Here is a 26,821-nt window from a genome sequence, read left to right as displayed (position 1 = left end):
TTGGGACTTGTTCTATTAGTCCATCTATACTGACCTCCATCAGGTTGCAAATTAAAAATAATTTTTATCTGCATCTAGCTCTAGCTCTGAAAAAATATTTGGCCTTCTAGCAGTGTGTGGGACTTGTTCTATTAGTCCATCTATACTGACCTCCATCAGGTTGCAGATTAAAAATAATTTTTAACTGCATCTAGCTCTGAAAAAATATTTGCCTTCTAGCAGTGTGTGGGACTTGTTCTATTAGTCCATCTTTACTGACCTCCATCAGGTTGCAAATTCAAAATAATTTTTTGTCTGCATCTAGCTCTGAAAAAATATTTGGCCTTCTAGCAGTGTGTAGGACTTGTTCTATTAGTCCATCTATACAGACCTCCATCAGGTTGCAAATTAAAAATAATTTTTATCTGCATCTAGCTCTGAAAAAATATTTAGCCTTCTAGCAGTGTGTGGGACTTGTTCTATTAGTCCATCTATACTGACCTCCATCAGGTTGCAAATTCAAAATAATTTTTATCTGCATCTAGCTCTGAAAAAATATTTGGCCTTCTAGCAGTGTGTGGGACTCATTGTATTAGGCCATCTATACCAAGCTCCACCAGCTTTTAAATTAATAATAATTTTTAGCTGCATCCAGCCCTGAAAATAATTTTTCTTCCCAATAGTGGTAGCAATATAAATATGGGGCGCGCTCCTGGCTTACAAAAATATATGCTTCATAACAAAAAACACCAGCCTAGCGCACTGCATTAATAAGATGGCATCATCCTCTCTCCCAGTGCTAGGCCTACTACCCAGGCTAGCATTCCTGTGCCTAAAACACAATGTATGGGTCCGCGCTAGCAACTATGCTGAGGGGTCTAAAGCTGCTGCTAACGCTTTATAACAATTCAATTGGCAGATTTTCACAGAGCTCTTCCACAACGCCCACCCATCGGGCAACAGTTGCCCACCTTCCCTATGGGATCTAGTGGCGAATAGTTGATGCCATTAATCAGAGCGTCAGTTGCCCCATCGACGTGGCAAGCATACGGTAAGACATGGGAAGAGTGGACACGACTAGTAGCAGGCAGACGGGTTGACCAATGTGAACAAGCCAGATCACAAGTCACCATAGAATTTCTCCACCAGCTGATGATGAGGGGCATATCACGGGCGTCAGCACAGCGGTGTCTGACCGGAGTAGCATTTCACTTCCAACTACTGAATTGGGGAGATGTGACAAAGAGATTCATCATCAGACAATCCATAAAAGGATGGAAAAGGGGTCAGCCAAGTCAGGAGTGTAGACGTCCCGTCCCGTGTCACTAAGACTGATTTCTCACATCATATCCCTAACACCATTAACATGACTCTCACAATTTGAAGCAACACTACTGTCTACTGCGTTTGCAATTGCCTTCTTCAGGGCGCTATGCATAAGCGAATTAGTCCCTCAATCCAAAATTACGACCAGTGGAGGCTTATTACACCAGGACGTAGTCATAGCCAATAATGCAATATGTCTACGCATACACAAATCGAAAACGGTTCCAGCGGGCAGGGGCACTTGGGTACTTCTACAACCCACAAACGGTACACTGAATCGGGTAACAATAGTAAAAACATATCTAACCATCAGATCACAAAGTAATTTCTTCCTATCACACATTGATGGAACGCCATTATCAAGATATCAGTTCCAAGCTATATTTAATAAATGCATAACATTGGCAGGGAACCACCCCAAAGATTACGGGACACACTCATTCCGCATAGGCGTGGCAACGGAAGCAGCAAGAGCAGGACTGTCAGAAACGGTAGTTCAGAGGATAGGGAGATGGCGATCCACGTGTTTGGCAAGATGCATAAGACCGGACTTGTTATCCTAACGTGGTTTGTTTCTTTTACAGGTGACGCTAAGCCAACAGTGTGGGTGATAGGCCACTTGTATATATATTGGGCAGAAAAAAGGGCGACAGTCCGCCCAGGCGGGAGGAAATTAGAGTTTCATAACACATATTTCAACTGGAGAGGTATTAGAGGCCTGCTATGGCCACAGGTACTAATGGAGGTAATCAAGGTAGGGAGAGAGGCAAGATGTCTGGTCATCTTAGTTATACAGGCCGGGGGAAACAACCTAGGTCATCACAAGAGCGCATAACTAATGGCAATAATGAAACTAGACACTGAGCGCTTCAGAGAATTTTTCACAAAACTAGCTATAGTATGGTCAGAGATTGTGCCGATAGCGGTATGGCAAGGTGCGCAAGACATCACGGCCATCGAACGGACAAGGCGGGTAATAAATATTCGGATGGCAAAATTTAGAAGAGACAGAGGCAGTGTAGTGGTACGACACCGACAACTGGAAGGAGATAAAGCAGGCCTCATACGGCCCGACGGTGTTCACTTAATGGATATTGGACTGGACATATTCTTGTCAGGACTCCAGGACGGAGTGGAACAAGCGTTAAGAGTGATGGGTGGGGGTCAGAGTCCTGCATACGAGTACGCAGGATCCTCCGTGGCCTGGAAATAGAAAGGACATGTTGGAGAGTTACAGTGGTTGGCCAAGTTGCCGGAGTGGAGACCCAGGGCATGCTGCAACAAGCTGAATTATTTTAGAAATAAAATGCCTTTCTAATGGAATGAGTATAAAGAGTTAATAAAGCTGTGACCGATCCTCACCCATCCAGTTGTAATAGTTACATTATTGTATTGTCAAGGAAAGGGGGGCGGTAGGGGGGCTGAGCGTCTGGGTTTGGTTGGGAGTCCCCACAGTCTGCCCAGGCTAGATGCATTTAAAAATTCTTATTAGATACACAGGCGGTGCAGCTTGCTTCGCAGCTGGGCTACTACGCCCAAAGTATTGCCTAGGCTAGATGCAGTTAAAAATTCTACGCTGACTAGCAGACACTGAAGATTTGAAGCAGACCTCTGAGTAAACAGCTCTTCAGACTCAACCATCTGTGTAACCCCAAGCCATAGTGTATGTAGTTTCTTACAGTTAAAAGGGGGTGGGAGAGACCCAACCCACCTGGAATTGACGATGTCAACGTCACGTAAGACACAGCAAGGGGACTCCAAAAAGAGTCTCCATTTTTTCCCAAAATTGTGGCACAGACACCACTTAACCCTAGGACGCATACCTGGGGTCTCGCAGTCCCGCCCTGTTAATTGTTTTCTATTTTCTGCAAGATTACTTTAGTTAGAATTTTGAAACTCTAGGTATTCTTCATGTATATAGTTGTTTGTCATTTGAGTTTGAGTTATTCCATGTTATTTGCACACGGGCCTAAAAGGCCCCAGGTATATGAAAGTGTAGATTTTTATGGTCATGCATTCTAGGGTTAAGTGGCATCAATTGCCCCACAGTTGCTTAAAACGGTTGGTGAGGTGATATTACCAAATCCTCAAGCTTTTAGTCTCCCAAGGATAACACAGGGGTAGAAAAGTCCTTGCGAATCCATGATTTGTTCATCTTTATGAATGTGAGTCTGTCTACATTCACAGTGGACAGCCGCGTGCGCTTATCTGTCAGCACACCATCAGCAGCGCTGAACACACGTTCAGAGAGAACACTGACTGCAGGGCATGACAAGATCTACAAGGCGTGAGTGGCGAGCTCCGGACATTTTTCCAGATTGGAATCCCAAGATGAGCAAGGGTGCAGTGACACAGTCATGGCTTCGATGTTCACTTGGAGATACTCCTGCACCATTCTCTCTGTAGTGCCGGCGTCCCTGCCCTCTGCTAGGCAGGGACGCTGTTCCCCTCACCGCTCTGCTCCGTGCCCGGCGTCCCTCTTCCGCTCTGCTGGCAGCGCGCGCTCCTTCCAGGCCACTGTGCTTAGGGCGCGCGCGCGCGCCCTCCCTCCCTCTTAAAGGGGCCGCGCGCGCCGTCCTAAGGAGTCCCCGGCCAATGGCCGGAGGACTTTACCATATATAAGGCACCTCCTCCAAAATGGAGGTGCCCGAGCAATGTTGTTGCACCGTTCTACTCTGCTTCAGCCCTCAGGTCCCGTTGCCAGTTACCTGCCAGTTACCTGCCAGATTCCTGCCAGCTTGCTGTCCTAATCCTGCCTGATTTCCTGTTACCTGCCTGCCTGCCTGAGGTCCGACGGTCTGCCTTACAACTCCGGTCAGTCTGTCTAAGGAACAACTTGCCCGCTCACCTGGGAGCGCACATCAGCTACCTGCCTGCTTGCCTGAGGTCCGACGGTCTGCCTTACAACTCCGGTCAGTCTGTCTATGGACCAGCTTGCCCGCTCACCTGGGAGCGCTTCTCCGCTACCTGCCTGCTTGCCTGCCCGGAGGCTCCGCTGTCACGTGCTGTGACCACCAGCTATTCCAGACTCTTGCCCGCTCACCTGGGAGCGCTTCTCCGCTACCTGCCTGCTTGCCTACCTGGAGGCTCCGCCGTCACGTGCTGTGACCACCTGCTATTCCAGAGACTCTCGCTTGCTCACCTGGGAGCACACATCCTCCATCTGCCTTGCTAGCCTACCTGGAGGTTCAGCCATCACAGGTGGTACCTACCCCTTACCTAGAGACTGCCCCGGTCACTTGCCGTGACCTCCAGCCCGTTCTTCCAGAGACTGCCCCGGTCACTTGCCGTGACCTCCAGCCCGTTCTTCCAGAGACTGCCCTGATCACTTGCCGTGACCTCCTGCCCGTACACCCAGAGACTGTCCCGGTCACCTGCTGTGACTGCCTGCCTGGTCGCCACCCACTCCCTTACAAGGACCGCTCCCTTGTATAGTAGCCCAGAGGTTCCGCCTCCCAGACCCGTTACAGTTTGCTCGGGCCATGGAACCCGGTGGCACCCAAGCTCCCTCGCTCTCGGACCTGTGTCATGAACTGTCCCGTCAAAGGTCCCAACAGGAGTCCAACCTGGGTCACCTGTGGAATGTCAATACTCGCCTGGACACTCTGACTGTTCCACCAACAACCTCCGCCAGTGCCATGTCTCGCAATCCGGCAGCTCCGCTGTCCACTAACACCATGATATCCTACCCCGGACCTCGGCTTTCTGCACCTCCTCGCTTCGGAGGCGACTCAGCCCAGGCTCGGGGCTTCATAAATCAGTGCACCCTGCACTTTGAACTATTGTCCCACCAGTTTAACTCCGACCGAGCCAAAATTGCATTCATCATGTCCCATCTCACCGGGGAGGCCCTGGCCTGGCTAAATCCTCTATGGGAGAGAGGAGACCCCCTGGTGTCCAACTTGCCTGCTTTTCTCACGGCTTTCCGGAAAGTCTTCGACGAACCCGGACGGAAGACCTCATCCGCATCATCGTTGCTACGCCTCCGTCAGGAAAGTCTCACCGTGGGCCAATATGCCATACGGTTCCGTACCCTTGCCTCGGAGCTGGCCTGGGATAACGACGCTCTGGTTTCCGTCTTCTGGGAGGGTCTGTCCGGCCGTATTAAAGATGAACTTGCCGGTTGGGACATTCCTACCACTCTCGATGACTTAATAACTCTTGCCACCCGGATTGACCTACGGTTCCAGGAGCGTGCCAGAGAGGTCACCCGTGAGAGGAGGTTACCACGTCTAGCTCCTACTTTTCAGAAACCCGTCACTCCTTCTGTCTCTAACCAGGTACACCCTCCTGAGCCTATGCAGGTCGACCAGACCAAGATGGTCAAGACCCGTCAGGACTTACGCCGTGCCGAGGGGACCTGCTTCTACTGTGGCAGTAAGGAGCACCGGATCCGTGCCTGCCCGGAGAGGTCGGGAAACGCCTGTGTCTAGGTTCGCTCAGAGAGGTCCACCTAGACAAGAATAAATCCTCTCCATCCCTGCTGTTGTCAGTTTCAATCGTCTTCGGGGAGAACCGTTATTTTGAACTAGCCCAACTGGACTCTGGAGCAGCCGGGAATCTTATTTCACAGTCCCTGGTAGAGAAATACCGCATCCCCACCAAACCTCTGGCTGTACCCTTGTCTGTTGCTGCCGTGGATGGGGGGCTCTTACCACGCCCCATCCAACTCATCACCGAATCCATTACTCTGCAGGTGGGAATGCTGCATTCTGAAAGTATCTCCTTCCATGTTCTGCCTGGACTCTCTCACGCCCTCTTGCTAGGCCTACCTTGGCTCCAGAAACATGCACCCGTTCTTGACTGGCAGACCGGAGAAGTCCTTCGCTGGGGACAGGGCTGCCATAAGACCTGTCTGGTTCCCGTTCATCTCGTCCGTCCTTCTCCTACCCCAGCTAATCTACCTGGACTTCCGATTCCTTATTGGTCTTATGCTGATGTCTTTAATAAAAAGGAGGCAGAGACACTACCCCCTCATAGACCATACGACTGCCCTATCGACCTGTTACCTGGTACTTCTCCTCCCCGTGGGCGTATTTATCCATTATCCGCTGCTGAGACCCGGTCGATGTCCGAATATATTGAGGAGAATCTGGCCAGGGGATTCATCCGGAAATCTACCTCCCCGGCGGGAGCAGGCTTCTTTTTCGTCAAAAAGAAGGACGGCTCTCTCCGTCCCTGTATAGACTATAGAGGCCTTAACCAGATCACGGTGAAGAATAAGTACCCCCTTCCGCTCATTCCGGAGTTATTTGATCGTCTGAGGGGGGCTAGAATCTTCACCAAACTGGACCTCCGTGGGGCGTACAACCTGGTTCGTATCCGTCAGGGGGATGAATGGAAGACGGCATTCAACACCCGGGACGGCCACTATGAATATCTGGTAATGCCCTTTGGCCTCTGTAACGCTCCTGCCGTCTTTCAAGAGTTGGTCAATGACATCTTCCGGGACCTTCTATACTCCTGCGTAGTGGTGTACCTGGACGACATCTTGGTCTTCTCTCCGGATCTCCAGACTCACCGGAGGGATGTTCGTCAGGTCCTGCTCAGGCTCAGGCAGAACCATCTCTACGCTAAATATGAGAAGTGCCTCTTTGAGCAGACCTCGCTTCCATTTCTGGGCTACATTATCTCTCAGACCGGCCTACAAATGGATCCTGAGAAACTGTCTGCCATCGAGAAATGGCCTCGACCAGAGGGGTTGAAGGCTATTCAACGGTTCCTGGGCTTCGCCAACTATTACCGCCTCTTCATCCCGCACTTCTCTTCCCGGACTGCCCCAATTTCCGCGCTCACCCGTAAGGGTACTAATCCCAAAGAGTGGCCGCCCGAAGCAGAGGAGGCATTTCTTTCCCTAAAACAGGCCTTCTCTTCCGCCCCGGTGCTGCATCGCCCGGACGGCAACAAGCAGTTCTTCCTGGAAGTTGACGCCTCCTCCTCTGGAGCCGGAGCGGTACTTACTAAAAAATCATCTTCCGGGAGAATGGTAACTTGTGGCTTCTTCTCCAAACTCTTCTCCTCTTCTGAGCGCAACTATTCCATAGGAGACCGAAAGTTATTGGCCATCAAGCTGGCGTTGGAGGAGTGGCGTTACCTACTCGAGGGGGCTCTTCATCCGGTAATAATTTACACTGACCACAAGAACTTGGCTTACCTCCAGCATGCCCAGAGACTTAACCCGCGCCAAGCCCGGTGGTCCTTGTTTTTTGCTCGCTTTGATTTTGTTCTTCATTTTCGCCCGGCTGACAAAAACGTCAAAGCAGACGCCTTGTCCCGATCCTTTCTGGTGTCCGATCTCGAGGAAGAACCTAAACATATCATCGATCCCGCCAGAGTAATGCAGGTGGCTCCCGTGAGTCTAAATCGTCTCCCTCCCGGTAAGACGTTTGTTTCAGTACCTGATCGGGAGAAGATCCTACACTGGGGCCATTCGTCTAAACTAGCTGGCCAAGCCGGTCAGAAAAAGACCCTCCAGCTTATTGCCCGGCACTATTGGTGGCCTACCCTGCACAAGGACATAATAGACTTTGTTTCTGCCTGTGTGTCCTGCGCCCGCAACAAAGTCCCGAGACATCTGCCAGCCAGACGCCTCCTTCCGCTTCCTGTACCTGCTGCCCCCTGGCAGCATATAGCAATGGACTTTATAACTGATCTCCCCGTCTCTGCCGGTTGTACGGTCATTTGGGTGGTCGCTGACCGCTTTTCCAAGATGGCTCACTTTATTCCCCTGCCAGGCCTTCCGTCTGCACCCGAGCTGGCTAAAGACTTTATCCGCCACATCTTCCGTCTTCATGGCCTGCCCCTCCACATCGTGTCGGATCGTGGGGTACAGTTCACCTCACGTTTCTGGAGAGCCACTTCTAAACTACTAGACGTCACCCTGGACTTCTCTTCCGCTTACCACCCACAGTCCAATGGTCAAGTGGAGCGGATCAATCAGAACCTGACCAGTTACCTCCGGCACTTCGTTAATGCCCACCATTCTGACTGGGTGGATCTCCTACCATGGGCCGAGTTCTCTTATAATAATCACGAGAGCGAATCCTCCTCCAAATCCCCGTTTTTTGTAGTCTTTGGTCAGCATCCTCGGATTCCTTTTCCTGTCTCCACCTCTGTGGACAACCCGGCTGCGGAATCTCTCGTTAGCAAATTTTCCTCCATATGGGAGAATACCCGGTCCGCACTCCTTCTGTCATCCGAGCGTATGAAAAGACACGCTGACAAAAAACGCCTGGATCCTCCACAATTTCGTCCAGGAGATAAAGTCTGGCTCTCATCTAAATATGTTCGACTCAAGATACCTTCTTACAATTTAGGGCCTCGGTTCATCGGTCCTCTGGAGGTCATCAGTCAGATCAACCCGGTGGCCTATAAATTGAAACTCCCGGCCAACTTACGGATCCCTAACTCCTTCCATGTATCTCTCCTCAAACCCGTGGTGCTTAACTCTTTTTCCAAGTCTACAGGTACGCCTCCTGCTCCGGTTTCTGCTGAGGACGAGTTTGAGGTAGAGAACATTCTTGCCACCAAAAGGGTAAGAGGAAAGACCCTTTTTCTGGTAGATTGGAAGGGGTTTGGTCCTGAGGAGAGAACGTGGGAGCCCCGGGAGAACATCCATGCCCCTCTCATCCTAGCTAAATTTCTATCTGGCCTAAAAAAGGGGGGGCCTAAAGGGGGGGGTACTGTAGTGTCGGCGTCCCTGCCCTCTGCTAGGCAGGGACGCTGTTCCCCTCACCGCTCTGCTCCGTGCCCGGCGTCCCTCTCCCACTCTGCTGGCAGCGCGCGCTCCTTCCCGGCCACTGTGCTTAGGGCGCGCGCGCGCGCCCTCCCTCCCTCTTAAAGGGGCCGCGCGCGCCGTCCTAAGGAGTCCCCGGCCAATGGCCGGAGGACTTTACCATATATAAGGCACCTCCTCCAAAATGGAGGTGCCCGAGCAATGTTGTTGCACCGTTCTACTCTGCTTCAGCCCTCAGGTCCCATTGCCAGTTACCTGCCAGTTACCTGCCAGATTCCTGCCAGCTTGCTGTCCTAATCCTGCCTGATTTCCTGTTACCTGAGTGCCTGCCTGAGGTCCGACGGTCTGCCTTACAACTCTGGTCAGTCTGTCTAAGGACCAACTTGCCCGCTCACCTGGGAGCGCACATCAGCTACCTGCCTGCTTGCCTGAGGTCCGACGGTCTGCCTTACCACTCCGGTCAGTCTGTCTATGGACCAGCTTGCCCGCTCACCTGGGAGCGCTTCTCCGCTACCTGCCTGCTTGCCTGCCCGGAGGCTCCGCTGTCACGTGCTGTGACCACCAGCTATTCCAGACTCTTGCCCGCTCACCTGGGAGCGCTTCTCCGCTACCTGCCTGCTTGCCTACTTGGAGGCTCCGCCGTCACGTGCTGTGACCACCTGCTATTCCAGAGACTCTCGCTTGCTCACCTGGGAACACACATCCTCCATCTGCCTTGCTAGCCTACCTGGAGGTTCAGCCATCACAGGTCGTACCTACCCCTTACCTAGAGACTGCCCCGGTCACTTGCCGTGACCTCCAGCCCGTTCTTCCAGAGACTGCCCTGATCACTTGCCGTGACCTCCTGCCCGTACACCCAGAGACTGTCCCGGTCACCTGCTGTGACTGCCTGCCTGGTCGCCACCCGCTCCCTTACAAGGACCGATCCCTTGTATAGTAGCCCAGAGGTTCCGCCTCCCAGACCCGTTACACTCTCTAGGCATTGACTATGTGTCAGACTTCTTGTCTCCTGTGGCCTGGCAAAGGATGGTCTAAAAAAGTGGTGAAACGATTCCACAAAATTGCTGTTACCAGCAGATACTGTGTTACTGTTACGGTTTGAGTGATGAAGACTCGACAGTCCCACGGTTGGCAAGTTAGAACTGTGAGATTCACTTCGTGCACCACTGGTGTTTTGTGGAAAAGCACATGTAAGATTCTGCAACAGCGTCCTCAGATACTCCTGCATGCGTCAATCCCTTTTTATGGCAGGAATTATTTCGGCAAATTTACTTTTGTACCGGGGATCTAAGAGTGTGGCAACCCAGTAGTCGGTATTACTTCGAATTCTGCAATCTGAGGGTCATGTTGCAGGTAGTGCAGCAAGAACGCACTCATGTGTCTTGCACATCCAGGAGGACCAAGTCCTTGTTGTGTTGGTAGCGAGGTAAGAATCATGCTTCCTTCCTCAGCCCTCTCCCCCCAACCTTGCACAACAGAAATGTGATCAAGGTCTCCCTCATCTGATGAGTCTTCCATGCCCATCGCCAGTTCATCCTCCACTTCTTCCTCGGCTCCTGCACCTTCCTCAACAGTTTGGCTGCTACCATGCGCCCTGGTTAATCCCTCTCCCCCACCCTCCCATGCCTGCCGCCTTGGTGCTGCCAACCGTCTGGACCTTGGAGATGTTATCCCTTCCGCATATGACTCCTCCTCTACTTCCTCCACCTCCTCTTGTCCCACCACCTGACTCTGAATTCTGTAAATCACCGGAATAGTCATGCTGATAATGGCATCGTCGTCAGCACTAAACATCTTCGTCGCCATTTCAAAACTGTGCAGAAGGGTGTGTGGCGCCCCTGAGGGTTCAGTCGCCACAGAGTTACTGCATCTCACCCAGAGGTGTGGTATCTCACCCTCAGGTAAGGAAGGCGTATGGCTCGGGACCCTAACACCTGCATCCAACACATACCCGCAGTGGGGGTAGGGCGAGATTGCTCCTAAGGGAGAGCACAGTTCCAGGTCCCTAGCTGGTGGGAGGGTCCTATGTGGTGGGTGCTTAGGGGAGCACATGACTGGGAGAGTATAAATAGGAAGCCATCTTAGAAAGAGCAAGTGAGTCAGAGGAGGAAAAGTGACAGGAGCAGAGGCTCGGCATGAGCTCTGCTACGGAGGCGGGCCTAGCCTGGGAGGCCCAGGACTGAAGGAGAGAAGAGAGGAGTGGGAGCAGGAAGGCTCCAGGAACCGAAGGGACCCTAGGGCTACGGGCCGTGCAGAAAGCCACCTATACTCCCGCTGCTACCAGGAGGTAGAGGGGTCAGGCCAGATAAGGGGAACCGGTCCCTCAACTAGAGGAGAAACAGCAAGGCTCAACTAGAAACCGGAGGCTGCAGCATTTCATGTACTGCAGGCAAAAGTCCACACCTGTCTCACTAAGAAGGTAGCCACATAGGACCCAGGGGACGGAACACAAGTCGCCCGCCAAGGTCCGAGGATACCGGATAGAAGTGTCACTGGGTGTGAGGTGCAGGGAGAAGGCCAGAGAAAGGACACACAGAAGGGGGTCCTGCTAAGTAGTGTTGAGCCACCCCCGTAGTGTTCGAGTTCGGTTCGGTTCGTCGAACACCCGTGTGTTCGCCGAACTGTTCGTCGAACTGTTCGTCGAACACCTTCGAACACCGTTAAAACCAATGGCAGGCAAACAAAAACACATAGAAACACATAGAAAACACCTTCAAAGGTGTCCAAAAGCTGACAAACTGCTCAGAAGACATAACTAACACATGGAAAAGTGACAAGTACATATAGTCATGCGAAAATAAAAGAGGTGGAGGAGTAAAAGGAGGGGGAGACACAGATATAGGCATGTCATGCCCTTCTAAAATCCAAAAAGTGAGAAGCCGACACGGCCAGTCCGCTCCTGCCCGTGCCACCTCCGTGTCGCCGGGTTTGTGCCAGAGCCGCGGTGAACCCTGACGGCCAGCCCCCCTCTCCCAATACTGGTGCCTGTCCGCTGGTGGGTCGAGCGAGCCCCCCTGTGGTGGAGGCAGCTCTAAGCTTTTTAATTTAAATTGTCTCTCTAATTTGAATGAATACACTTTAAATCCATTTACAAGGATCTATTTGAGGGCAAGTCTCATGCCAGCAGCCGCGTAATTCCAGCTCCAGTAGCGTCCACTAAAGCTGCTGCAGTTAAAAAGCTTTTATAAGGATCGAGCTCGGCTGTCCACCGCAAGGCATCCTACTGCCAGTCCCAGCCCCTATGCCTTGGGGTGCCTCCTGATGCTCTTCACTAAGTATCCCATGGTCCCGAATCATTTCCTTTGAAAAAATTAAGTGTCCAAACTACAGGTGGTGTAGCTTGCTTAAAAGCAGGGATAATCCGCTGACTAGCAGACACTGCTACTAGGCACAAAGTATTTCCTGGGCTAGATGCAGTTAAAAATTTGTAATTAGATACTCTCGTTGGATGCTGAGAAAGCATTCCATAGAGTCTCCTGGCACGCCATATATGATTCTCTTAAAAAGCTTGGGGTAGGGGTCTAGGGGACCCTTTTATAGCCAAAATCACGGCCCTGTATCGCAATACGTCACCTAGGCTGAAGATAAATGGAACTGTAACACCCTGAGGGCTCGGTTGCTACAGACGTATTGCACCTCACCCAGAGGTGTGATATCTCACTCTCAGGTAAGGATGGAGTGTGGATCAGGACCCGACACCTGCATGCATTACACCACATTGCCGTGGGGCAGGGTGACCAATATGCCCCTGAGATGGGCACGACAGTCCCTGTCCCTGGCTGGAGTGGGGGGAGGGAACACTGAGGAAGGGGAACCCTGTAGTGCAGGAGCAGGGAGGAAGCAGTTCCTGGGTGCATTGAGAAGGGAGTATAAAAGGTGGGCACCATCTTAGTTCAGTGCAGAGAAGTCTGAGCAGAAGTGGCAGGGAGCAGGGGCTCTGCATGAGCTCTGCTCCGGAGGCGGGCCTAGTAACAGAGGCCCAGGCCTGGAAGGGGGAGAAGGAAGGAAGAGGAGCGGAGAAGGCTCCAGGAACGAGGAATGAAGGGATCCCAGGGGTGCGGACGGGCGAGTCGCCACCGCACGCCCGAATCCACCTGCGTGGAGGGGTCAGGCCAAAGGGGGAGACCGGTCCCCGAACTAGTGGAGGCAGGAAACGACCCTCAGCTAGAAACCGGAGGCTCTGACATTTTATGTGGCGCAGCCCCTCGCTACACCCGCTAGGAAGGCACCACATAGGGTCAGGGAAACTGGCGCCAAGTTTACCAAGAGGAGGCCCGAGGCAGCCGGACAGAAGTGTTGGTAAGAAAGGCCAGACAAAGGACACACAAAGGGGGTCCTGTGAAGTGCTCCAAAGTTATCTGGGAGTTGTCTGAGCCCCTCACCTGGTGAGCACAGTACGACGTGGGCAGCCGTTACCTGCAGACGTGGTCTGGATAATAAGAACTGTGAGTAAAGGGCCTGGACTGCATCACTGACTCCGTGTCGTTACTGCTGCTGCCCTGCACCATCACCCCCATCCTCCGCATACACTGCCATTAGGCTATACTCCTCCCGTGGTGAGTTATGCTACGCTCTGCTGCACCCACAACACCAGCCTCAGCGGTCTGCCCTGTAGCAGCGGTTCACTCTGACCGCAATCCACGGGTGGCGTAGTCGGACATTTAAACATCAAAACCACATAAATAGTTCCGCCACTGGTTTGACCGCCCTGAGCCACGGAACCGGGTCGCCGCCACGAAGACTACAACCACCAGCATCCACCAAAAAGGGTCCGGCTCCGGGTGTCCCAAGGCCCAGGGGGTGCGTCAGAACATTTTCATCACCTTTCACAATCACCAATGGGACAAGGCAGGGATGTCCTCTGTCCCCTCTCTTATACATCCTAGTGACGGAGCACCTGCTCTCATCAATTCGCCATAACCCCAATATTAGGTGGATTGAGGTGGGAGGCACCGAGTACAAGTGCTCTCTATTTGCTGATGATGTCCTAGTATATATCACTCAATCACATATATCCATCCCTGCTGTTATGGCTGAAATAGATCACTTTGTTACATGGTCAAATTTTAAAATCAATGCAGCGAAGTCTGAGGCCCTCGATGTCTCCCTCCCCAAATCCATATAGGATTCCATCCAGTCCAACTTTCCCTTTGCCTGTCCCTCACAGGGTATCAAATATTTAGGAATTCCTATTCATAGAGACCTCTCCCATCTATGTTATCTTAATTTTGGGCCCTTTATTGAACAACTCCATACAGACCACGGTTGGCAAGTTAGAACTGTAAGATTCACTACGTGAACCGCTGGTGTTTTGTGGAAAAGCACATGTACACTGCGTTCCAAATTATTATGCAAAAAGTATTTAGGAGTGATAAGGGAAGAATTTGTTTGTTTGTCAGTTAAACTCATTGATGGTGATGTGTGTCAGGGCTCTTTATATCACTGTAAGCAATTACAGACACCTGTGCTAATTAGTTTGGCAGGTGTGTCCAAGGAAAGGCAAAACTACTTAAGAAGGCTCTCTCACATTATTAAGCAGCCTACATTTTCTGCCAAAATGGGAAAGAAAAAGGATGTGTCGGCTGCTGAGAAGCAACAAATTGTGGAGTGTTAAGGTCAAGGCATGACTACAATCAACATTGTGCGATGATCAGGATGAAGTGTCTTGGCAATCAAGAAGTATGTAGCTGATTCACAGTACACACGTGTGCGTGCTGATAAGGGCAAATTGAGGACTCTTTCCTACAGGCAATTACATCAGGTTGAAAGAGCAGCGGCAAAAAAGCCTTGTCATAGCAGCAGACAAGTTTTTGAAGCTGCTTGTGCCTCCAACGTCCCCCGAACAACAAGATGCAGTGTCCTTCAGAGGTTTGCAGCTGTGCATACGCCATCCTGTCGACCTCCTCTATCCACTTCACACAAGCAGAAACGGCTCCAGTGGGCCAAACATTACATGAAGACTGATTTCAAAACAGTTTTGTTCACGGATGAGTGCCGTGCAGCGCTTGATGGTCCAGATGGATGGAGTGGAGGATGGCTGGTTGATGGACACCCCACGCAAACACGGCTACAGCGCCAACAAGGAGGAGGTGGAGTAATGTTTTGGGCTGGAATCATGGGGAGAGAGATTGTCGGCCCCTTTAGGATCCCTGAAGGTGCTAAAGATGAACTCCATAATGTATGTGGATTTTCTCAAACAGCACTTCCTGCCATGGTTCAAGAAGAAGAACTGTGTATTTCACAGCAAGATCATTTTTCTGCATGATAATGCACCATCTCATGCTGCACATAAAACATCTGCATCTCTGGCTGATAGGGGCATAAAAGGGGACAAACTTATGGTGTGACCCCCATGCTCCCCTGCCCTCTACCCCATTCAGAACCTTTGGAGCATCATTAAAAGGAGTGTCTATGATGGCGGGAGGCAGTTCACATCTAAGCAACAGCTCTGGGAGGGTATTCTGTCCTCATGCAAAACAATTGAAGCAGAAACCATCCATCCAAAACCTGACAAATTCAATGGACGAGAGAGTTCAGAAGCTCCTTTTGAACAAGGGGTCCTATGTGAAAATGTAACATCACCTAGAATAAAGTTTTGAGTTGAAAACTGTTTGATTTCAGTTTCTAACAACCTGCTAATGCTTATAATTTCAAAAATGACCATTTTTTTGGTCTTTATTAAAATGAAAAGGTTGATCAAAAAGTTTGGGGGATCTAAGAGTGTGGCAACCCAGTAGTCATGATTACTTCGAATTCTGACAATATGAGGGTCATGCTGCAGGTAGTGCAGCAAGAAGGCACTTATGTGTCTTGCGCATCTCGGAGCCCCAAAATTATTTTCCAGGCTAGATGCAGCTAAAAATAATTTTTAATTTTAAATCTGGTGAAGCTTTAGTATAGATGGCCTAATAGGATCAGTGCTGCACACTGCTACAAAGCCCAAATTATTTTCCAGTCAAGATACAGATAAACATGATTAGTAATTTGAAAGCTTAAAACGGTTGGTAGGGTGATTTTAACCAATCATCCAGCTTTTACTCTCCCCAGGATGACACAGGGGTAGAAAAGTCGTTTCGGATCCATGATTTGTTCATCTTTATGAACGTGAGTCTGTCTACATTATCAGTGGAGAGCCCTGTGCGCTTATCTGTCAGCACACCACCAGCAGCGCTGAACACACGTTCAGACAGAACGCTGGCTGCGGGGCATGACAAGATCTCCAAGGCGTAAGTGGCTAGCTCCGGCCATTTATCCAGATTGGCAGCCCAAAAAGAGCAAGGGTCCAGTGACACAGTCGTGGCTTCAATGTTTACTTGGAGATACTCCTGTACCATCGTCTCTAGGCGTTGACTATGTGTCAGACTTCTTGTCTCCTGTGGCCTTGCAAAGGATGGGCTAAAAAAGTGGTGAAATGATTCCGCAAAATTGATGTTACCAGCAGATACTGTGGTTCTGTTACGGTTTGAGTGCTGAACACTTGACGGTCCCACGGTTGGCAAGTTGGAACTGTGAGATTCACTACGTGCACCACTGGTATTTTGTGGAAAAGCACATGTAAGATTCTGCAACAGTCTCTGCTGATACTCCTGCATGCGTGCATCCCTTTCTATGGCAGGAATAATTTCTGCAAATTTACTTTTGTACCGGGGATCTAACAGTGTGGCAACCCAGTAGTCATGATTATTTCTAATTCTCACAATTCGAGGGTCATGTTGCAGGTAGTGCAGCAAGAAGGCACTCATGTGTGTTGCGCATCCAGGAGCACCAAGTCCCTGTTGTGTTGGTGGCGAGGTAACAATCATGCTTCCTTCCTCTGTCCTCTCCCCCCAACCTCGCACAACAGAAATGTGATCAAGGTCTCCCTCATCTGATGAGTCTTCCATCAGTTCGTCCTCCACCTCTTCCTGGGCTCCTGCACCTTCCTCACTAGTTTGGCTGCTACCATGCGCCCTGGTAAAACCATCTCCCCCACCCTCACATGCCTGCCGCCTTGGTGCTGCCGACCGTCTGGACCTTGCAGATGTTAGCCCTTCCGCATACAACTCCTCCTCCTCTACTTCCTCCACCTCCTCTTGTGCCACCACCTGACTCCGAATTCTGTTTAACATGTGCTCCAGCATGTAAATCACCGGAATAGTCATGCTGATAATGGCATCGTCAGCACTAAACATCTTCGTCGCCATTTCAAAACTGTGCAGAAGGGTGCATAGGTCACTGATCTGAGACCACTCCTCCAGCGTGATTTGCCCCACCTCTGAATCTCGTTGGCCCAGGCTATACGTCAGAACGTATTGCACCAGGGCTTGTCGGTGCTGCCACAGTCGCTGCAACATGTGCAGAGTTGAATTCCACCGGGTAGGCACATCGCATTTTAGCCGGTGAAGTGGCAGGACCAACGACTTCTGTAGAGATGTAAGTAGCTGAGCTGCGGGATGCGAACGGCGGAAGTGAGCACACAGCGACCGTGCCCTCTGCAGAAGGCCATCTAGTCCAGGATAGTGGGCTAAAAATTGCTGGTTCAACCAGGTTCAACACGTGAGCCATACAAGGCACGTGTGTGACATTGCCCCGGCGAAGGGCCGCACCCAGGTTTGCAGCATTGTCGCACACGGCCTTCCCTGGTTTCTGGTCCAGTGGAGACAACCATTCATGAAATTGGTTCTCCAGAGCTGAAAACAACTCCTCAGCTGTGTGACTCACATTTCCCAGACATTTCAATGTAAAAACCGCCTGATGACGTTGAGCCCTACTGCCAGCATAGTAAGGAGGTGTGCAGGATCCCTTCTGCGCAGTTAGAAAGCTTGTGGCATGACCAGACAGGCTTTGGGTGCAGGTGGAAGACCGAGAGAAGGTTGAGGAGGCAGAAGCAGTGGAGGAACTTTGACATAAAGAGGATTGACGCACAACTCGTGGGGACGGCAAGACTTGGACAGCAGCCCCTTGTCCTGCTGTCACCATAGTTACCCAGTGCCCAGTCAGCGACATGTAACGCCCCTGTCCATGCCTACTCGTCCAAGTGTCTGTGGTGAAATGCACCCTGTCACACACAGAGTTTCTCAAAGAAGCGGTGATGTTGTGTGCGACATGCTGGTGAAGCGCAGGCACACCTTTCTTTGAGAAGTAGTGCCGACTGGGCATCTGGTACTGGGGCACTGCGACGGACATAAGGTCTCGAAAATCCTCTGTGTCCACCAGGCGGAAAGGCAGCATTTCTGTATCCAAGAGCTTGCAGATGGTGAAATTCAACCTCTTAGCTTTCTCATGGCTAGGAGGAAATGGTCTTTTACTTGTCCACATCTGAGGGACCGAGGGCTTGCTATTGTGCTTAGACGGGGTTGATAAGGGTGTCCCCGGCAAACTGCCGGTCTGTGAGGAAGATGCAGGCGGACATGTTAGGTTGCCTTGATCCAAAGGTGGTGCTATCGATGTCGGACAGCGCTCAACACCAGCTGGTGTTCCCACCTCCAAAGAAAATGATGACCTGCCAATCACACTGGCTGTTGCGGGTAAAGAGGTGGCAGGTCTGCGCCCCAAAACAGGTGTGACTGCTGTCCCCCCAGTCACAGAGGATGAAGAGGCCGCGGATGCACAAGATATGGCAGACGGTGGTTGGCCCGGCCGGCTAGGCCGCATTGTAGCACACTGAGCTTCCCACTGCAACTTATGCTTCATGTCCATGTGCCGGTTCATGCATGAAGTACTCAAACTATGTATTTTTTGGCCTCTACTTAGCTTTTGCTGACAAATGTTACAGATAACACGAGTTGGGTCATCTTTATCGATCTGAAAAAATGCCCAGGCTATGCAAGGCTTAGCACCCATGCGACCTGAAGAGCCACCACGACTTGTGGTGAGAGGCAGAGTTGTGTTTGAGGATGCAGTTGTTGACGTGCTTACAGTACTACGTCTCTGTCCAGGAAGGCGCAACCTGACCTCGTCGTCACTAGCATCTTCCTCCACCTCCTCTGCTGACCTCATCTCTTGGCTGACTGTGGGTTGACAGTAAGTGGGATCTCCAACCTCATCATCATCACCCTGTGTGTTATCACACCCGTCGTCCTCAGAGCCAACCTGTTCCTGCCCTGACAAAAAACTAAAGCTGTCGCTCCAATCAGGAATTTGAGTCTTATCATCGTCTTCCTCATTGTCTCCACCAACAGGAGTTACAGTTTGGGAATGAGGGTCTACATTATGGTCAGAACCTTCTGCGTCTGGTCCTGGATCCGACTCATAAAGATTCTGGGCATCAGTGCAGATCATTTCCTCGTCTGGATTCACAGAAGCGCTGGAGTCGACCTCTGATTCCCAGGCTATAGTATGAGTAAACAGCTCTGCAGACTCAACCATCTGTTCTACCTCATACTCAGACGGGCAGCTGGAGATTTGGGAGCTGTGAGGAAGCAAGTGCAATTTGGGTGACACCTTTGAGGACTGAAGTATTTGTGATGTTGAAGTTGATGTGGAGGAGAGCCCACTTAAAGGAGCATTTGATATCCCTTGAAGCACCTGCTGTTTTTGTGCCTCATCTGGAATTTGTAGCGATTGGCGTGGCCGTAAGAAAGGGATCTTATCACATTGTCCGCTAAAAGAAGTAGACATTTTAGTTTGGCTGGAAGATGGTCTTTCTTCTGCAGATGTTACTGTTGCTTTAACACCTACCCCACGGACACAACCTTTTTTCCCCTTCCCAACACGCCTATTCCCCTTTCCACCAGCAGCAGGCCTTTTTCCACTCATTTTGGTGGTTAATTAATTCACAACTCTGGAGTTGTTTGCACAAAAAAACAATGGATGGTAACCGAGCAGAGCTGAGTGGCCAAACTGTGGTATTAGGCCAAAACTATTGGCTGGGTTAGATGCAGAAAAAAATTATATTCAATTTGCAACCTGATGGAGGTCAGTATAGATGGACTAATACAACAAGTCCCACACACAGCTAGAAGCCCAATATTTTTTCAGAGGTAGATGCAGAAAAAAATATATTCAGTTTGCAACCTGATGGAGGTCAGTATAGATGGACTAATACAACAAGTCCTACACACAGCTAGAAGCCCAATATTTTTTCAGAGGTAGATGCAGAAAAAAATATATTCAGTTTGCAACCTGATGGAGGTCAGTATAGATGGACTAATACAACAAGTCCCACACACAGCTAGAAGCCCAAATATTTTTTCAGAGGTACTGTAGATGCAGATAAAAATTATTTTTAATTTGCAACCTGATGGAGGTCAGTATAGATGGACTAATAGAGAAAGTCCGACACACTACTAGAAGGCCAAATATTTTTTCAGAGCTAGATGCAGAAAAAAATTATATTCAGTTTGCAACCTGATGGAGGTCTGTATGGATGGATTAATAGAACAAGACCCACACACAGCTAGAAGCCCAATATTTTTTCAGAGGTAGATGCAGAAAAAAATATATTCAGTTTGCAACCTGATGGAGGTCAGTATAGGTGGACTAATAGAACAAGTCCCACACACTGCTAGAAGGCCAAATATTTTTTCAGAGCTAGATGCAGAAAAAAATTATATTCAGTTTGCAACCTGATGGAGGTCAGTATAGATGGATTAATAGAACAAGACCCACACACAGCTAGAAACCCAATATTTTTTCAGAGCTAGATGCAGAAAAAAATTATATTCAGTTTGCAACCTGATGGAGGTCAGTATAGATGGATTAATAGAACAAGACCCACACACAGCTAGAAGCCCAATATTTTTTCAGAGGTAGATGCAGAAAAAAATATATTCAGTTTGCAACCTGATGGAGGTCAGTATAGATGGACTAATACAACAAGTACCACACACAGCTAGAAGCCCAATATTTTTTCAGAGGTAGATGCAGAAAAAAATATATTCAGTTTGCAACCTGATGGAGGTCAGTATAGATGGACTAATACAACAAGTCCCACACATAGCTAGAACCCCAAATATTTTTTCAGAGGTACTGTAGATGCAGATAAAAATTATTTTTAATTTGCAACCTGATGGAGGTCAGTATAGATGGACTAATAGAGAAAGTCCGACACACTACTAGAAGGCCAAATATTTTTTCAGAGCTAGATGCAGAAAAAAATTATATTCAGTTTGCAACCTGATGGAGGTCTGTATGGATGGATTAATAGAACAAGACCCACACACAGCTAGAAGCCCAATATTTTTTCAGAGGTAGATGCAGAAAAAAATATATTCAGTTTGCAACCTGATGGAGGTCAGTATAGGTGGACTAATAGAACAAGTCCCACACACTGCTAGAAGGCCAAATATTTTTTCAGAGCTAGATGCAGAAAAAAATTATATTCAGTTTGCAACCTGATGGAGGTCAGTATAGATGGATTAATAGAACAAGACCCACACACAGCTAGAAGCCCAATATTTTTTCAGAGCTAGATGCAGAAAAAAATTATATTCAGTTTGCAACCTGATGGAGGTCAGTATAGATGGATTAATAGAACAAGACCCACACACAGCTAGAAGCCCAATATTTTTTCAGAGGTAGATGCAGAAAAAAATATATTCAGTTTGCAACCTGATGGAGGTCAGTATAGATGGACTAATACAACAAGTCCCACACACAGCTAGAAGCCCAATATTTTTTCAGAGGTAGATGCAGAAAAAAATATATTCAGTTTGCAACCTGATGGAGGTCAGTATAGAATCATAGAATGGTAGAGTTGGAAGGGACCTCCTGGGTCATCTGGTCCAACCCCCTGCTCAAAGCAGGATTCACTAGATCATCTCAGACAGATGTCTGTCCAGCCTCTGTTTGAAGACGTCCATTGAAGGGGAACTCACCACCTCTCGTGGCAGCCTGTTCCACTCATTAATCACCCTAACTGTCAAAAAGTTTTTTCTAATATCTAATCTGTGTCTCCTCCCATTTAGTTTCATCCCATTGCTTCTAGTCTTTCCTTGTGCAAATGAGAATAAAGATGATCCTTCTACAGTGTGACAGCCCTTGACATATTTGTAGACAGCTATTAAGTCTCCTCTCAGTCTTCTTTTTTGCAAGCTAAACATTCCCAAATCCTGCAACCGTTCCTCATAGGACATGGTTTGCAGACCAGTCACCATTCTGGTCGCTCTTCTCTGAACTTGCTCCAGTTTGTCGATGTCTTTTTTAAAATGTGGTGCCCAAAACTGTACACCGTATTCCAGATGAGGTCTGACCAAAGAGGAGTAAAGACCGATAATGACTTCACGTGATCTAGACTGTATGCTTCTGTTAATACATCCCAGAATTGTATTTGCCTTTTTTGCTGCTGCATCACACTGTTGACTCATGTTCAGTCTATGATCTATTAGTATACCTAAGTCTTTTTCACATGTACTGTTGCTTAGCTCTATTCCTCCCATTCTGTATATGCTTTTTTCATTTTTATTGCCCAGATGTAGTACTTTGCATTTTTCCCAGTTAAAAACCATTCTGTTGGTTGCTGCCCACTGCTCCAGTTTATTTAGGTCTTTTTGAATCCTCTCTCTCTCTTCTCTAGTATTAGCTATCCCTCCTAGCTTTGTGTCATCAGCAAATTTAATCAGTTTACCCTCAATTCCTTCATCTAAATCATTGATAAAGATGTTGAACAATACAGGTCCCAGGACGGAGCCCTGTGGTACCCCACTTGAGACATTCATCCAGCTGGATGTGAAGCCATTTACAACCACCCTTTGAGTCCGATCACTAAGCCAGTTATGAATCCACCTAACAGTTGCCTGGTCCATTGCATACTTGGTCATTTTTTCAATAAGGATGATGTGAGATACTTTGTCAAATGCTTTGCTGAAGTCAAGATATACTATATCTACAGCATTTCCCTGATCCACCCAGTCAGTGATTCTGTCATAGAAGGAAATTAAGTTAGTCTGACATGACTTGTTAGTTACAAACCCATGCTGACTCTGGTTAATCACTTCATTCTTATCCATGTACTTACATACATGTTGTTTAATAATTTGTTCAAAGATCTTTCCTGGTATAGAAGTCAGACTCACCGGCCTATAGTTCCCTGGGTCCACCTTCTTCCCCTTTTTGAAGATAGGAACAACATTTGCTCTTCTCCAGTCTTCTGGGACTTCTCCTGTTCTCCAAGAATTTTCAAAGATTATGGAGAGTGGTTCTAAAATTTCTTCTACAATCTCCTTCAGTACTCTGGGGTGTAATTCATCTGGACCTGGAGACTTGAACTCATTTATGTTAGCTAAATATTCCCTCACAATCTTTCTGTTTACTGATAACTTGGATTCCTCTATTCCTTTAAAAGGACAGTGAAGATCAGTTGATGTTACATTTTCTTTCTGAGAGAAAACAGATGCAAAATAGGAATTAAAAAGTTCGGCCTTCTCAACATCCTCTTACCATTTCTCCATTTTCATCCTGTAAAAATCCTATAGCATCTTTGACTTTTCTTTTACTTTTGACATACCCCCAAAATCCTTTTTTATTGCTTTTGACATCTCTTGCAAGCCTTAATTCATTGTCAGCTTTAGCTAACCTGATAGGTGCCCTGCAGGATCTGCAGACTGCATTATAATCTTCTTTAGATATGCCTCCCTCTTTCCATTTAATAAACATTTCTTTCTTTCTTTTTAGCATGTGTTTAAGTTCTGTGTTCATCCATCCTGGTTTCCTTAAATGCTTCCCATTCTTCCTACTTTTCGGGATTGTTAACGATTGTGCTTTGAGAATCTCATTTTTAAAAATTTCCCATCCTTCCTGGACATTTTTGTCCTTAAGGACATCCAGCCATTGGATCCCTCCTATTCTCTTTCTGAGTCTCTTAAAATCTGCCTTTCTAAAATCTAACCTTGAAGTTTGTGTCTTCACATGTCTTCCTCCTCTAGTTATCCAAAATTCTATAATAGCATGATCGCTGCCTCCTAGGGTCCCAGCCACCTTTACCTCCTCAACCATTTCCTCCCTGTTTATAAGGATTAGATCCAAAGTAGCAGATCCCCTTGTTTTCTCCCCTACCTTTTGGAAGATAAAGTTGTCAGCAAGAGAGGATAAGAATTTGCTTGACCTGTTAGTTTTACTTGAGAGAGATTCCCAACAAATGTCTGGATAGTTGAAATCTCCCATGACCACTACGTCATATTTTTTGGAGAACTTGGTCATTTGATACATAAAGAGTTCATCCATATCTTCAGCTTGCCCAGGTGGCCTGTAGTAAATGCCTACAATGGTGTCCTTTCCGTTGTTCTCTCCTTGTATTCTTACCCAAACAGTTTCCACAGAACTCCCAGTCTCTGAAGCTTCAATCTCTGTGCAGATATACGCTTTTCTAACATACAATGCAACACCTCCTCCTCGTTTATCAAGTCTGTTTCTTGCAAATAAGTTGTATCCTTTTAGCCTTTTATTCCAATCATGTGTATCGTCCCACCAAGTTTCAGTGATTCCAATGACATCATATTCCTTTTCCTGCATTAGTAGTTCCAATTCTCCTTGTTTGTTGCCCATGCTTTGTGCATTTGTATAAAAACATTTTAGTTTGTGATTGGTTTCTCTTCCTCCCATATTTTTATTATTTAGATTTTTTTGTCTTTGTTCTTCTTTTCCACTTCCAGTAGCAGAGATCTCAATAGTATTTGTCAGCTGTATGGCTTTTTCTGGCCTTTTGCTTCCCTTCCCACATTGTTCTAGTTTAAAGCTCTTCTGATGAGTGTAGCAAGGCGACTTCCAAATACATGTTTTCCAGTCTTCATAAGGTGCACCCCATCTCTAGCAAGTAGTCCATCGTATAGGTAATTCATTCCGTGATCCAGAAATCCAAATCCTTGTTGACGGCACCATCGACGTAGCCAGTTGTTCACCTGTAGAATCTTATTCCACCTCATTGTTCCATGGCCATCCACTGGGAGGATGGATGAGAAGACCACCTGCGCTCCCAATTCTTTCACTTTCTTGCCTAAGTCTTCAAAGTCACTGCAGATGGTTGCCAGGTCCTTTCTTGCGGTGTCATTTGTCCCCACATGTATTAGCAGGAATGGGTAGTGATCTGTAGGTCTGAAGAGTCTTGATTTCCTGTCAGACACGTCTTTAATTTTTGCTCCTGGAAACAGCACATTTCTCTTGAGGTTATGTCTGGTCTGCAGATAGCTGCCTCTGTTCCTCTTAACAGGGAATCCCCCATGACCACCACTCTCCGTTTTTTCTTCACAACATTCTTCTTTCTCCATCCAGGAGGATTCTGAGGGCTTACAAGGTCATTCATTGCTGGCAAAGTCTTATCTTGCTGTATTTCTTCGTGGTTCTCCTGTGTGAGAGCCTGGTACTGGTTCCTGAGCAGTATGGGTGCTGACTGCCTCTCGATCCTCCTGCTTCTGTGGGTCACATGCTTCCATTCCTCTGTTTCGTCAGGTGCAGTTCGAATTTCTTCTCTTTCTGACTCATGAAGAGATAATTCTGCTCTGTCTAAGAACTCTTCACCTTCCTTAATGATTTTCAAGGTAGTTAACCTCTCTTCTAGATTTCGCAACTTTTCCTCCAACAGGGACACAAGCTTGCATTTCTGGCATGTGAAGTCTGGCTTTTCCACTGGCAAGTCTGTGAACATGTAGCAGGATATGCAGCTCACCAAATGGCTCCTGGACTCTTCCATGTTCTTATTGTTAATGTTCTGAAAACAGTGAAAAAAGCTTAAAAAAAGCTTCAAAATGCCTACCGGCGCGCGGTTTACCGATGTCCTCTTTTCAGCTCCAACAGCCAAAATCCAGTGTTCTTTGAGCTCGCGGAGACTCTTCACTTACCCCAAAATGCAGTGGGAATATGCAAATTATCTCCTCAGGACTCCTCCCCTGGTTTACCGATGTCCTCTTTTCAGCTCCAACAGCCAAAATCCAGTGTTCTTTGAGCTCGCGGAGACTCTTCACTTACCCCAAAATGCAGTGGGAATATGCAAATTATCTTCTCAGGACTCCTCCCCTGGTTTGGACTAATACAACAAGTCCCACACACAGCTAGAAGCCCAATATTTTTTCAGAGGTAGATGCAGAAAAAAATATATTCAGTTTGCAAACTGATGGAGGTCAGTATAGATGGACTAATATAACAAGTCCCACACACAGCTAGAAGCCCAAATATTTTTTCAGAGGTACTGTAGATGCAGATAAAAATTATTTTTAATTTGCAACCTGATGGAGGTCAGTATAGATGGACTAATAGAGAAAGTCCGACACACTACTAGAAGGCCAAATATTTTTTCAGAGTTAGATGCAGAAAAAAATTATATTCAGTTTGCAACCTGATGGAGGTCAGTATACATGGATTAATAGAACAAGACCCACACACAGCTAGAAGCCCAATATTTTTTCAGAGGTAGATGCAGAAAAAAATATATTCAGTTTGCAACCTGATGGAGGTCAGTATAGATGGATTAATAGAACAAGACCCACACACAGCTAGAAGCCCAATATTTTTTCAGAGGTAGATGCAGAAAAAAATTATATTCAGTTTGCAACCTGATGGAGGTCAGTATAGATGAATTAATAGAACAAGACCCACACACAGCTAGAAGCCCAATATTTTTTCAGAGCTAAATGCAGAAAAAATTATATTCAGTTTGCAACCTGATGGAGGTCAGTATAGATGGATTAATAGAACAAGACCCACACACAGCTAGAAGCCCAATATGTTTTCAGAGCTAGATGCAGAAAAAAATTATATTCAGTTTGCAACCTGATGGAGATCAGTATAGATGGATTAATAGAACAAGACCAACACACAGCTAGAAGCCCAATATTTTTTCAGAGCTAGATGCAGAAAAAAATTAGATTCAGT

The sequence above is a fragment of the Phyllobates terribilis genome, unplaced genomic scaffold, assembly GCF_046119375.1.
Source record: "Phyllobates terribilis strain yellow unplaced genomic scaffold, ASM4611937v1 Scaffold_2__4_contigs__length_985480577, whole genome shotgun sequence".
NCBI lineage: Eukaryota > Metazoa > Chordata > Amphibia > Anura > Dendrobatidae > Phyllobates > Phyllobates terribilis.
This window is presented reverse-complemented; position numbering follows the sequence as displayed.